At 38.6% G+C, this 14,197-nt stretch overlaps 1 long non-coding RNA gene and 1 pseudogene across 1 annotated transcript; one reads left to right on the forward strand and one right to left on the reverse strand.

Annotated features, from left to right (window-relative positions):
• Nucleotides 1-7,791: 7,791 nt before the first annotated feature.
• On the forward strand, nt 7,792-8,917 carry LOC143434383 (uncharacterized). Its single transcript, XR_013103854.1, has 3 exons — nt 7,792-7,986; nt 8,268-8,513; nt 8,687-8,917. It is a non-coding gene; the product is annotated as an uncharacterized LOC143434383 (long non-coding RNA).
• A 4,467-nt stretch (nt 8,918-13,384) lies between these two features.
• LOC117719878 (large ribosomal subunit protein eL27 pseudogene) lies at nt 13,385-13,873 on the reverse strand (annotated as a pseudogene).
• Between the last annotated feature and the right edge of the window lie 324 nt (nt 13,874-14,197).

Raw genomic sequence — 14,197 nt, forward strand, 5'->3', positions numbered from 1 at the left:
AATTGAGAAGTCTTCTCTCAAAATACCATCAAATTCTATTGCAATTACATATTTTAGAAGGAAAATGATCCTGTCTCTTAACTTTCCATGGGTCTATTCATTTTGTTAAACTAGGTTTGGAGGGCTGGAGAGATGGCTAAGCAGGTAAAGTTGGTCAGCAAGCTGAACAACATGAGTGTCACTCCATTTCTCACATTATAGAGAGATAAATTCTTTCATATATTGTGACATGCACCACCCCACATAAATAAATGAATATATAAATAAATGTAATGAAAAAATTTTAAAACAAACTAGATTTTTCACTTGGATGTACTTAATGACATGAGCAGATTATACTTTGCCACAGTATTTATTCAACTACAGAGTTCACCTTTTTCAATTGAAATTATAAGTCTTTTGTTACATCAAACTAAATTGGTAGTATATGGTGCGTTGTACTGATTTATTAAGGACATAAGTCCTCCTTAGTCTTTGTGTGGAAAGAGGTAGATGAGGGAGAATGTTATCAGTTATCCTGTTAGGTAGAGATTTGTGGAGTGGCTAGCAATGCAGTGTCAGCCCCAAGACAGGATACTGAATCTAGAAGCCATTGATTCTAAGAATAGCACATGACAAGAGACACACTCTCCACTGTCCATCTAGCCTGTGGATATTTTTGTGTAATCACATGATGTTTGAAGCTGATGCAGCCAGCTTGTGACCATAGGGAGGTAGAAAGGGGTGGCATATGTGCTTAGAGGAGGTCAAACCATAAAGATAAAATCATCGATGTTATAATTGAGCCTCTAACTTGAAAGTTCACTTAAGCACCATCCTTCTAGGTTGATTACTATAAGTTTCTGCATGATAGTCTGTTATTTTCAAATAAAAGTATCATGACTGATGCTTGAGGCATACAGCAATTAGGCAGTTGATTTAGTTTGGGTGTTAATTGCCAAAATGTTCAATGTCCAATTTAGCATGTCATTACAATGTTCTGGTCTTAACTCTGATAAATAATCACACTAATATTAAAGAGATTATTGGTCAGTGGGTTTCTTGTATCAACCCCATCTAGGAAGGTACATACCAAGAGACTTTGTTCACTATATAGATACATAGAAGTAGAAATAGTTATTATTTTCTCCAACCTGCTAGATAGCCCATTAGTCACATGGATTTTCCTATGTATCCGCACAGAAATGTCTATTTATTTCAGATAGAAAAGGCTTCAACACATCAAAGAAAGGGTTTTGTTAAAGTCAAGTGTGAAGAAGCAATGATTTTATTTGAGTTATTTATAAGTGATTCCAAAGCAGTTACACATAGGAAGTCTCTTAAGCAACTTACAGGAAGACACATCACTGACAAACCACACCCATAACATGGATAGCTGAAGAAAAATTGAAACATTGAGAAGGTTCACTGGACTAGTAAAGACAGCTACACCCAAAAGCCCCTGAGTCCTAGTCCACTGTTTACTTTATAAAACCTCTTGGAAGGAAGGGCCTGATATTATTCTCCTGAGCCTCTTCCTCCTTTAATGAGAGAATAATGAGCCAGACCTCTTGTGGGGTTCCTGTGGGTAATCACATTTGCTCTGATTCTAGAAAGCAATGTTGTGTGATAACTATTTCTGGGGACATGTTAACAAATATCTACTCACTCTAGATAGGGAACTGACAACAGACCATTGTATTGATTGCATCAAAGACCAATTTGATGAACCAATGAATTTTATTGAAGTTACTTACAGGAATATGGGAGTGGTTAGTTAACAGGAACAGAAATGACTCAAGGATAGCTGCATCATCCAAACTTATGGTAGCATGGGTAATAGTTTACAAAAGCTAGAAACCTGGAGCTCACTGTACAGTACACATACAAGAAGCTCAATAGGATGGAGTATCTTCCTCAGGTGGTTCAGTTGGTCTGAACCTCTTCTAAGCAGCTCAGCAGGTCTTTGTTTCTTCTAAGCAGCTGGACTTGTCCAAGAGTGACTCTCAATAGTCTTTATTCAATTATTGCTTATATACTTTTGGGGAGAGTGGGGCCTAGTGAATCTGCTCAGTTTCAGGGATGTCCTGAAGCTATTTGAGTTGTTTATTTCCTTTTCTGGTAAGCTTCTCTGGATAATGGAATATTGATCTCACAGGAAACTGCTATGGAACACATAATCATATCCAATCATATGAAACAGAAACACAGCACCTCATACTGCTTCTGTACCCCAAAGAGATAAACTGAGTACCCGGAGTGCTGTGGCAGCTCTACTCCTTCTAGAGAAGAGAAAAGGCCTGAGTGCTGTACTCCACTAAAGGCAGCTTCCTCCTGGTAATGGCTGACTCTTCTTCCTAGCATCTGCAGCCTTCTCCCTTTGACTGCTGGGAATTCTGGGATGCCCTCAAATTTGGTGGACATGCCTGCCATTTGCACTGTGTAGATGGACTGTAATACCATGTCTTTCATCAAGACTGGATTTTAGTAAATCCTGACAACTGTGCTGTCCAGTATTGAAGAATTTTAGTTTAATCTAAATGGATAAAAATCCTCTGCACTCAAACAGGAAACCTAGCACAGAATTTGCTTGTCCCCAGGGTTTGTGTATTTTCCCCAAATCTTCTCCAAACAGCTCAATCTGAAATGTCTTGCAAAGGAAGAAATGTAGCTGTCAACTTATTGTAGTAACAGATGCTAGTCCCATAGTATCAACATTATGTGGCCTGTACAAACTGATTTCATGTGTGTCTGTCATAGTCCCCAAATGAGCATAAGTGAGTTTGAAAGTATAAGAAGAGAAAGAAAATCAAATCACAGAATCATTTGCCCCCTTTCTAACAAAAAGTCAGGGTGGGGCTGGAGAGACAGCTTGGTGGGTAAAGTGCTTGCCATACAAAAATGAGTACTTGGGTTTAGAATCCTGGTCCTCATATGAAACACTGGGCCCTAAGGTGTGTGCCTGTAATTTCAGTGCTGAGAGATGGAGACAGGCAGAACCTTGAGGTCTGGCCACCAGCTAGTCTAGCTGGTCAATGAATTCAGATTCACTGAACTACTTTCCATCAAGTGGACAGCCAATTGAAAAAGATATTCAATACCTATTGCTACCTTCCACAAACAATGTACACATGTGCACTCACACAAAGACAGTCTTGTTCACCTATGACCTCAGCACTTTGCAGGTTGAGACATGATGACTTGAATTTGAAGGAAATCTAAGATACAATGTGAGACACTGTCTCAAAAAAAATCAAGCATGTGGAAAAGTTGCCTTAAAAAGAACAAATAAAAATGCACCAATACTAATTTTTAAAAGACATGGTTTTATGCAAAACAAGCAGCCAATAAACAAACACTGGAGAAACTCCTCAATTCCCTAGTTGCATGGAGTTCTTGTACATTTGCCCCAGTTGCAGAGAACCACATTCTAGGGCAGCATATCTTGCTTTGGCTGTGTGTGAGTAGCAATGCCCCTTGGGAGGAATTTATAAAGCAGTGAAGGAGAAGCAGGGCTGTGTGTAGAGGCAGAGGCTCCAAGGTGTTAAGCGGAGTGGGGATCTACCTGAATACTGGGATAGCACTACTGTGCACACACCATGCAACCTGGCTGCTCTCTAGGTCAAAGAACTACACACTGTGCATATAGCACCTTCAATGAAACCAAAGAAAAAGAGGTAGAGCTCTGCACATTTAGTTTTAAATCATTCCATTTGACTATCTTAAGTTAAAATCATTCCAAATTGCCTCCTTCCTTCCTCCATTTACTTTATAGGAAACAAATTGAATCTGGATGTTCAAAAATCTCTTTTTCAAAAAATAATTCTCTCTCTCTCTCTCTCTCTCTCTCTCTCTCTCTCTCTCTCTCAGCTAACCATCTCCTGTACCCCTTTTAAAAGACAAGGTCTCTCATTGGACCTGGAGCTGTTCCAACAGGCTAGGCCCCCAAGGGTTCTCCCATACTTTCCTATCTAGAGCAGGGGTTATAAGCACATGCCACCAGGCCACCAGGCTTCTTGGGTGCTGAGCATCAAACTCAGGATGCATGGCAAGTACTTTATTAACTGAGCTCTTTTTACAGCTAACCAGATAAGAATCTCTTTGTAAGTTATACTTTGTAAATGAATGAGTTATTTGGCAAAGCATAGTTTACATTTAAATATTTTTAGCCATTTCCATTTTCTACAGCTGCCCCTCTTGAGGATAAACAAGGAATTGTTCTTTATTCACTGGATCTTTGTTTAATTGCTTAAACAACAAGCACATCATAACTCCATGATAAGATTTTTATAACATGGAAAAAGTGACCCAGCATCCGGAATGCTTTTCCAAGGTGTGTCCTTGTTAGTAAAGAGCAGCTGGGGTGTGTCAAAGCAGGCAGTCGGCATGAAGTTAGAGGCTTCTGACAACAGGAGGTCAAAGGACAACTCATTCCAGACAGTGGGAAGCTCACCAGTGGGATGGGGTGGGGTGCTGCTGCTGCTGTAGGCCTTTTGACTGGAGCCAGAAACAAAAGTACTGAGAACTTGTAGGTAATTCTTTTCAACATGCTCTCTTCTCCAACTCAGAACAATGGTATATTATGCCAGTGTGTAGGGCACTGCCATACCAATTAAGTGTGGCTTTAAGGAATATGGAACTCCACATAACCCAAGTTCTAAGAATTGTGTGGAGACTGATAATGAACAGTGAACCACAGCAAACGATATTATTTTGCTAATTTGGTCTCTGCAGGAAAGGGGGATGGAATCTGACTTATCATCCTAAAAGAAACTGACCACTCTGCTTTTTTGTCCCAAAAGTGCTGCCAGGCAGGAGTTAAAATGATGGATATGAATAAAAAAAACCACTTGGCATTCTAGTTCCTGTTTACTGAATATTATTTTTTTTCAAAGTATAATTATAGTGGTACATAACGGTGCATAAAACGTGATTTCCCTCCCCTTCATTCTCGTAAATTATAAAGTAAAAAAACAAAACAAACAAAAAAATTACTTTGGAATTTATGAAATGTTTTTAAGGGGGAAAGTGCCCCTTTTCATAGCAATGGAATTTTTTTAGTGGATGGAAACAGGAGACACTTGAAAACATTGGACTAGTTTTTATTTGATGGAAAAATACTTTCAAACATATTGCACTTTGTCTATAGAAAAGTTGGTATGTGAGAAAATATAACTAGTTTTCAGAGTTAGACATAAACTTTAGTTTACTTACATAAGTACTCAAAGACATATTTATGTTATCAAAGCAGTAATGAAAAAAAAAATCAGACCAAGCTTACCTTCATGTAACACCCACTTTGCTACAGCCCCATCAATAAAACTTCTGCTTTTAATTCTAATATTCTGATAAAAGGCAAGGACAATCCATGACCAGCAGTTCCAGTTCTAACAGGGCATCAAAATTACATTCAGAATTATTTTATGTAAATGACATACAATAATTATACATGCTCACTGAAAGGAAAGTAAAACTTAGAAATTCAGGTCCCATTGTTACATTTTTCTTTCCACAAGCCATTTCCTAGATATCAACAGTCTAAAGAATATATCCAGACATTGTAATAGCAATATGAATGATCAAACTATGTCAACAATTAAGAGAAATGATTGTCTAAGTCTGGTCTTTGTTTATATAAAAAATATTTTAGCATAGGTTATTTATAAAGAAAAGTGGTTCTGTTCTAGAGACCAAAAGTCCAAGCCTGAGCAGAACTACCTGGCTTCTGGTGAAGGCCTTGCATGGCAGAAAATCAGCAGGGAAAGGTGCTGAGTGTAAAGAGAAAGAATACAAGAGGTGGCATTGCTTTAGGACACCACATTGTCATGGTAATTTATCTAGGACTACAGAGTGAGAACACATTGTCAGGAGATAGGGTGTATCTGTTCATAAGCTCTAAACATTCCTGGGTGGCCATACCTTCTAGCACTGACACAGTAAAGAACTGAGCCTCAGCCTGAGTGTTGAGAGGACTCAAAATCACTGTGATCTAATTATTGGCTTCTGATTTCACAACACTGATAAACTAGGTAGAAAGAGAAGATTGGTTTTATAGACAGAAAAATAATGGAAGGAAAGAAGAAGAGAGAGAGGGAAGGAGGGAAAGAAGGAGGGAGGGAGGGATGGAGAGATAGAGGTGGAGAGAGGAAGGAGAGAAAAGAGAAGGGAAGGGAAGGGAAGGGAAGGGAAGGGAAGGGAAGGGAAGGGAAGGGAAGGGAAGGGAAGGGAAGGGAAGGGAAGGAAAGGAAAGGAAAGGAAAGGAAAGGAAAGGAAAGGAAAGGAAAGGAAAGGAAAGGAAAGGAAAGGACTAAAGTGGTAGAAACTTGACAAAATCAGATGGAAGGTTTCATGGTTTCTACAGCACCAAAGGAAAGCTAGGGTGATTGCACCCTTGTGGGACTAGTATTATGAATCTACTGTCTTACAGAAAACTGGTCCATTTTTAGGTTTGGTAAGATTTGGGGTGTGTGTGTGTGTGTGTGTGTGTGTGCGCGCGCGCGCGCTCGCGTGCGTGCGCTCTCTCCAGTTTATTTTTTGAGACAGGGTCTCTTACATAATCTGAACCTCACTGATGCTTCTAAGCCAGAGCACTCGAAGGAACAGCCTATTTAAAGGGATCCAAACCCATAAACTGATGCTTATGGCAGTCACTTTATTAACTTTACTAACTGAGCCATCTGCCTAGCTCCTCTATTTGGTTTCTTTACTGTTGTTCACATAACATGGTGGCTCCACTCTGAGTTGGCCTGGCATATTCTCCTCCCTGCACACACACACACACACACACACACACACACACACACACACACACACACCCAAAAAAACAAAACAAAACAAAACAAAAAAACAAACCAAAATAAAACAAAACAAAAAAGAGTAACTGAACAGCTTCATAATTGATAGTGTGTGCCAATCCTCATGAGTGACTCTATTCTGATTTGTTCTGGCTTCTTCAGATCTGGTGTAAGACCACAGTTCAAATAACTGCCTTTTATAAGTTTCTTATAACAAAGGATGGAGAAGGTATGGAGAAACAGAACACATGCACATTATCTTAAGCTCTGTAACTCCAGCTGTTAGTTCACTATTTCATGACTTTAAAAACAACAGCTTTTGTTTCCCCACTTGATCTGTGGCAAAGTCATTGAATAAAATGGAACTAGAGGGGTCTGAAGTAGAGATTTCTGGGTCAGTCAAAACCGTATCAACCACAATCTTGCCAGGAAACAGATGGCACCTTTTCCACAACACAGAAAAGAAGGAACAACTGACAGTCTTTGTTATCAACAGTGTCACCAGTTTCAGCCCTAACTACAGGCAAACACGTGTCTCTTTGTGAGAAAGCTGACCATCCCCCGAAAGAAAACAAAGTTCAAGACATTCTGTGTCATGCTGTTCCTTCATGATCCTCACAAGACTGCAGCACTGCTCCCAAACAGAGCTTCTCAATCAGCCTTCCAGGACTCTGGTTAAAAATAGGAATAGCTCATGAAAGATTGCTGAGCTCTGAGGAAACCCAGACACGAAAACCAAACAGAAGCAGAAGAAAGAGGCTGTCGGGGGCGGGGGGGGGGGACCTCAAGATAAAAGAGAGGCATTGTGTGTGTGTGTGTGTGTGTGTGTAAAAACATATACATATATATATATAGAGAAAATATATTAGTATTTTCATAGTTATAAGACAAGGTTTCCAATATGAGATGAGTAATGAGTTATTTTTCCACTGGTGAAATGAGCCAAGTCAAGCCAGATTAAAGTATATAAAGGCAGATAGCAGATTTATTGAGAAGCCACTCTCAGTGTAAGAACAGAGAGAGAGAGAGAGAGAGAGAGAGAGAGAGAGAGAGAGAGAGAGAGAGAGAGAGAGAGAGAAATGCTTTTTACCTGGGGTTTCTGCTTCTTCTGCAAAATCTATTATGAAATCCAAAACAATTCCACCCAATGTGCTGGGAGACAGGCAGGAATCTTATCTCAGAAGGCCAGATGAATGATCTAGACACCAACTTTGTAAGTTTGAAGTTTAAAATGTTACTTTAAGATGTCTTTGTTTGCTTGTTGGTTTTTGAGATAGAGTCTTGCGCTATAGTGGGGGAAGGAGGTGTGTGTGAAGGGGTGAGATCTCCATCTCCTCCTTCAGCCTGCTCAATGCTGGGATCACCTATGCACTCATTTTATTTACTGTAAGACTGAGTTGAGAACATGTCTCCAGCTTTCCCCCTTTTTTTTCCTGATGACTTATGAGGGTGTCTCTATTCCTATTCCTTATGTAAATTACCTCATTAACCCAGGCCAAGCCCCTTAGGAGAAGAAGAAGGAGAAGAAGAAGATGATGAGGGAGGCAGAATGTAGTACGAGAAGACTAACTTGTAAAGAAATGCCTAAGGAAGGGAGACAGAGAAGGAAAATTATGTTTGTGCCACTGATTTAGCCACATGAAAGTCATCTCATCGCCCTTTTCTGAAGCTGCTGTCTCTAAAGTGCCATCTCATTGTGTGCTTTGTCAGTCAGTGCTGGAGAAATCTTGAATAGCTCAGGTAAAAAAAATATTTTTTGAATTTTATATTATTTTGAAATTTTGTTTTAGAGGGGTTGGGTTACCTTGCCAACCCATTGGCTGTGAGAATTCTTTGCAGTCTGTGGGCTAGTGGTGTGCTAATTTTTCAAGTGTCCCCACCCAATTTAGGTGGTTTCTTCTTCCACCTGTTAGGTGGGCACCCTGCAGATTCCTGGCATGTTTGTACTCTCCCCCAACCTGAGAAAGAGAACCCTGTAGTGCAACTGTTTTGATACTGAATATTGACAAGTGACATTTTGAAATAAAGAACCAGACCTTGAAGAAGAAGAAGAAGAAGAAGAAGAAGAAGAAGAAGAAGAAGAAGAAGAAGAAGAAGAAGAAGAAGAAGAAGAAGAAGAAGAAGAAGAAGAAGAGAGGAGGAGGAGGAGGAGGAGGAGGAGGAGGAGGAGGAGGAGGAGGAGGAGGAGGAGGAGGAGGAGGAAGAGAAGCCTAAGGAATTTACTTTCCCAAAAGCATAAAAGTTATCAGGAGCCAGGTTCTCTGAAGTTTTGACTTGACTATGTATGCCTGTTGGATCTATTGATGAACTGCATGCATACATATTTTAATGATTTTTTCAATACTCATAGAATATGTACAATTCTATATTATTTTAAATACTTGCTTCTCTTTCTAAAACACACATTTTTCTTCAAATTTGTGATAATGTAGCCCATTGTAAATATTTTGTATATTGACCCTTCTAACAATATTCTCATGGGGTATTATTAGACTGTGGAAAATTTACTCATTAGCTTTCTCTCCTTCCCATCATCTTACATTGATCACCATAACAGTGTATACAGTGGAGCCATCCTAAGCATTACAATCTGAAGAGCTTTCTTCTTGTCCTGTTATCCAAAACACTGATGTCATTGTTAGATTTGAGACATTCTACTCACTACCATTTGTCAGCAAAGGCAATATCAAACAAATGATTGCAAACAATTGGTTTTTGCAAGCCTTCTGCTCAAGATGCACAAAACCCTTAAGGCACAGGGCCAATGACACAGGGACATAATTGACCTCCTGAGTAATCTTCCTTTGACTTTTTTTTTTTTTCTGCATCATAGCATGCTGCTTCCTGGAAGTTTAGGGTCTCTCTCCATTCTAATTTGCTTTTTTTTGCTATGATAAACACCATGATCAAAAGAAGCCTGAGAAAGAGTTTATTTCACCTTACACTTCCAGATGATAAACCATGATTGAGGGAATTCAGGACAGGAACTGGAGCAGAAACCATAGAGGAAGAGTGCTTCCTATCTCATTCGCTCTGACTGCTGAAAGGCCAACTTTTTTTTAAGGTGACCCAAGATCACATGCCCAGACGTAACTTATCTCACAGTGGGTTGGACTCTCCCACTACCATCTACAATCAAGACAATTCCTCACAGACTTAGCTAAAAACCTGTCTGATCTAGGTAATCTGAGACTCCCTCTTCCCAGATCACCTTTGGTTGTACCAAGTTGCCAACAAAAACTAATGAGGCACTCCATTATGGCAGTAGCTTGAAACACTGACAGAACGTTAGATCACCCAGAAAGGCTTTTTGGACTACTCACCCTCATGTAGACTGATACAATTGGAATCTTGGAGTCCCCAGACTGCATTAAGAATACCTTGGTAACTGGAAGAGATAGGTGTTTTTTGTTCTAACTTTGGTTCTGATACATATTAACTCTATGGCCATACACTAGCACCTTAATGTAGTGTGTGATTAGTACTGTGATCCTCAGAATCCAGTACATCAGAGTGGCCCCTCTGCTCTACCACTTACAAGTGTGTGACCTTAGGCCCATTAGCCTCTTCTAAGTGTATAGATTAGAAGCATTCTCTAGTCGTTGGAGTTTTAAAAGAATAATATCTATAAAATGCTGTTATACCTGACTGAATAACAAACAGACAGACAAACAAACAAAAAAAAAACCCTCTAATAATTCATTATTATTATCTGAAAGTGAGAATGATAGAATTGGCCTCACAGCACAATTAAAGAAAATAAAGTATTCCTAATACTTTGTCTAACATATAATAAACAGTTAGAAACATTTGCTACTGTATAATATACAAGAAGCAGTAAAATAATAACTTTTTTACATTATTTATTTATGATACAGATGTGGAAATTTAGAACAACTTTGAATTTGTCAACCTTTCCTATGATAAGCTGAATAACAAATAAAAACTCATTCTAATTCTGAAGTCTATGAATGTTGCTTCTTGGATTAATAAAGATTTTACAAATATTGTTAAAGTGCATTTTGAGAGGGTTATGTTTTCCTGGATTATCTAGCTTAATCCATACCACACACATGGATGGGAGGCAGGGGGATTAGAATGAGCAGAAACATGTATGAAAATGCACACTGGAGGATAGAGGAAAATGTTGGGTTCTGTGGAACTGGAGATACCAACAACTGGGAGCTACTATGTTGCTGAGAATTGACATTCTTCTGGAAAAGTAGCCAGGTGCTTGTAATTGCTGAGCCATCTCTTCAACCCTATACCAACCATTTCTAAAGCATTCTAGAAAAAGGGCAAACTTTTATTGAGTAGAGAATTATGTAGTTTAAACTTTGTATATTTGTATGTATGTACATATGGTTGTGTGGTTTTGTGGTTGAAGAAATAAAATATGGAATACAAAGTTAAATTTCAGAAACAATTTTACATATATGTGTACACACAAAATTTAGGACATACTTAAATTTTAAAAATATAATTATTCATTTAAAATTCAAACTTAATGGACCCCCTTGTATTTTTCCTATCAATCTTAATCGTATGGATATTTGGTAACACCTATTAATACACAAATAATCTCTAGCTTTTATTTTAGTGTGTTTATAAAAATCAAATTAGAAGGAAGAACTGTAAAATAAAAATAATCTTAATCTTACTAAATGTAAGGTGCACTTAACTAGAAATCACCATTTGTATTATCAGATACTGCTGTAAGTGTGCTTATCAATTAAACTGCAAATGGAGGCTATTTTTTTCTGATGAATATACTTCATAGATGGACAAAAACCCATGAATAACTGATTAATGGTTTTCTTAAAAGTGGGTTTTAATGAGACTGTTAGGTAAGTAACTCAGTTAGAGCTGAAGCAGGAAAGAGACAAATGGTGGTATAATTATAAGATGCTGTGTGGATTGTACAACAGCAACACATCTCCTTAGGGTAATCTGCAGCACAGGGCTATTCTAGGAAGTATTGGGGCACATGTAATCATATTATATGCTTCCTTCTCTTCCTACCATCAATTTTGTCCAGCTGAAATCTAGTTAAGTGGATTTCCAGAGCTCCCTTGGGGATAAAGAAAGGTCACAAAGAGGCAGAGGGGGAATCATTTCCTCTTTCTCTTCAGAAATTTGGAGAGTAAGTATAGAGTGAATGCATGCATGTGCGCTTTTGTTTTCTTGTGCATTTCTCCTTCCGTGGGCTCCTCTGAGACAAATAACTGATGTCACAATGGCCTAAGGGCATTTCACGCATGGCATTAAGAAAGTGCAACTGTGGCCAGCTGTGATTTATAACTGAAGGTGTCAGAGCTTCAGTAGCGTGGATTTTAGAACATCAGTGATCAGTTGTTAGGTACTTTAAAATAATAGACATAACTTGATGATCACCAATCATTCTCAAGATTTGTCTATATGGTCATGATCTGCCTTTGTTTTGTGGCCTTTTGATGTCTACTAATTTTACTCTCTGGTCTGGAGTGTAGCAGGTGCATGACACATGTAGTGACAGCCCTCAGTCTGTACTGTGCCTTTTGAACCCAACCCCACTCCCCTAGCCATCCCTACTCACCACCAGCCATATTGAAATGCTAGAGGTGGTCCTCATTCCCAGTGCTTCATTACCATTCTTTGTAAATGTTAATTTTGATCTGAGACTAATGTAAATTCATTACATAAAATTTCTGTTATTATTAAATACATGAGAATCAAAAACTTACCTTATAATTTTGATAGGTGGGCTCTTTTGTTTTCGACTCCCGGTCCCAAATAAGTTTGTGTTTAAATGGCTGTAGATTAATGTAAATAAAATGCATTCTATCACTGAGAGAGTATATATAAAGGATTCATGAGTTGATGAAAAACCACAATACAGAAAAGGAAAGTCATACCTGTGGTTACAGCTGTGGTAGCATCAGAGGTGACAGACTGCAGTCACTCTTTGTTGAGGCTAAAGGAAGGAGGAACCAGGCTTCTGTAACAGATGCCACATAATGTATTTTTCTTGAATGAGACTCTTTCTCTTTTATTGTTAACCACTATACATTTTTTTCAAATCCTAAAAGTATTTTGACTAAATTGAGAGCAAGAGTTTCTTTGACATATTCTCATCTGAAGGGAGGTGACTATTATCTATTATTCTAGGAGAGAACACCAGCAAGCAGAAAGGTTTTCTGTGCATCCCTTGGAGCTAATATTTTATACAAACATATTCATAAATCGTTTGGTAAACATTGTTTTGAAAGAATTTGCTTATTCGATTATTTTTGCACCAATGTTACCATCCCCTATAATACATTTTATCCATTTTTCTTAGGTTGGATATTAATCCACCCCTATCCCAGCATTTCCACAAAGGAGTGAAGTAGACTTCAATGTCAGCTGTGACCTTAACTTGATCTCAATTAGTCTATTAGTCTATTTCTCTGTCAATACTGGAGTGTGTGAGTGTGTGTGTGATATTCACAAAGAATATAACTATAATACACAATTTACATGGACACATGGACATTTCAAATAGGAGTAAACCACAATTTAAACTGGAAATGTCATTAACAATAATACCCCTCCACACCACAATCCTTTCACCCAACTTTTTTTTTTTTTTTTTTTTTTTACTTTTAATGACGAAAACAAAAATACACCTAAAAGCGAAGCTTCTGGAAAAACCATTTGTTCTTCCCTGTCTTGTATCGCTCCTCAAACTTGACCTTGGCCTCCCTCCTGGCCTTGCGTTTCAAAGCTGGGTCCCTGAACACATCCTTGTTGACGACAGTCTTGTCCAAGGGGATATCCACAGAGTACCTTGTCGGCATGAGGTGGTTGTAGTTATAAACTTTCACAAAGGACTTGATCTTGGATCGCTTGGCGATTTTCTTCTTGCCCATGGCAGCTGTCACTTTTCGGGGATAGCGGTCAATCCCAGCCACCAGGGCATGGCTGTAAGGGCGGTCCGAGGTGCCATCATCAATGTTCTTCACGATGATGGCTTTGCGTCCGGAGTAGTGTCCAGCCAGGACCAACACCACCTTCCCGGGTTTCATGAACTTGCCCATTTCGACAGCAAGAAGCAGGCACCCAGCAGAAAGGAAAGGAGCTCACTCAACTTTTAAAGTTAATTTTATCTAGTTTTTCAATTACTCATTGCTACAATTTTAAACAAATTTAAAAGAATAGTGTGCTGAATATTCTATATGCTTCAAATACCACATTTCCCCTCAGTTTCAGTATGAATCTGCTAAAAGTGAAGAACATTCCCCCTGGACGATCATACCAATATCATACCCAGAAAAATACATAATTCCCTATCATCATCCAATACCTAATATCCTTGTGGGTTTCTCTAATTTTATGCAAATTTTGGTAACTGGTTTTATTTTCTAATCAGTTGTAGTTATTTGTTCTAGTAGAAAATATTATGT

Source organism: Arvicanthis niloticus, chromosome 14, assembly GCF_011762505.2.
Source record: "Arvicanthis niloticus isolate mArvNil1 chromosome 14, mArvNil1.pat.X, whole genome shotgun sequence".
Lineage (NCBI taxonomy): Eukaryota > Metazoa > Chordata > Mammalia > Rodentia > Muridae > Arvicanthis > Arvicanthis niloticus.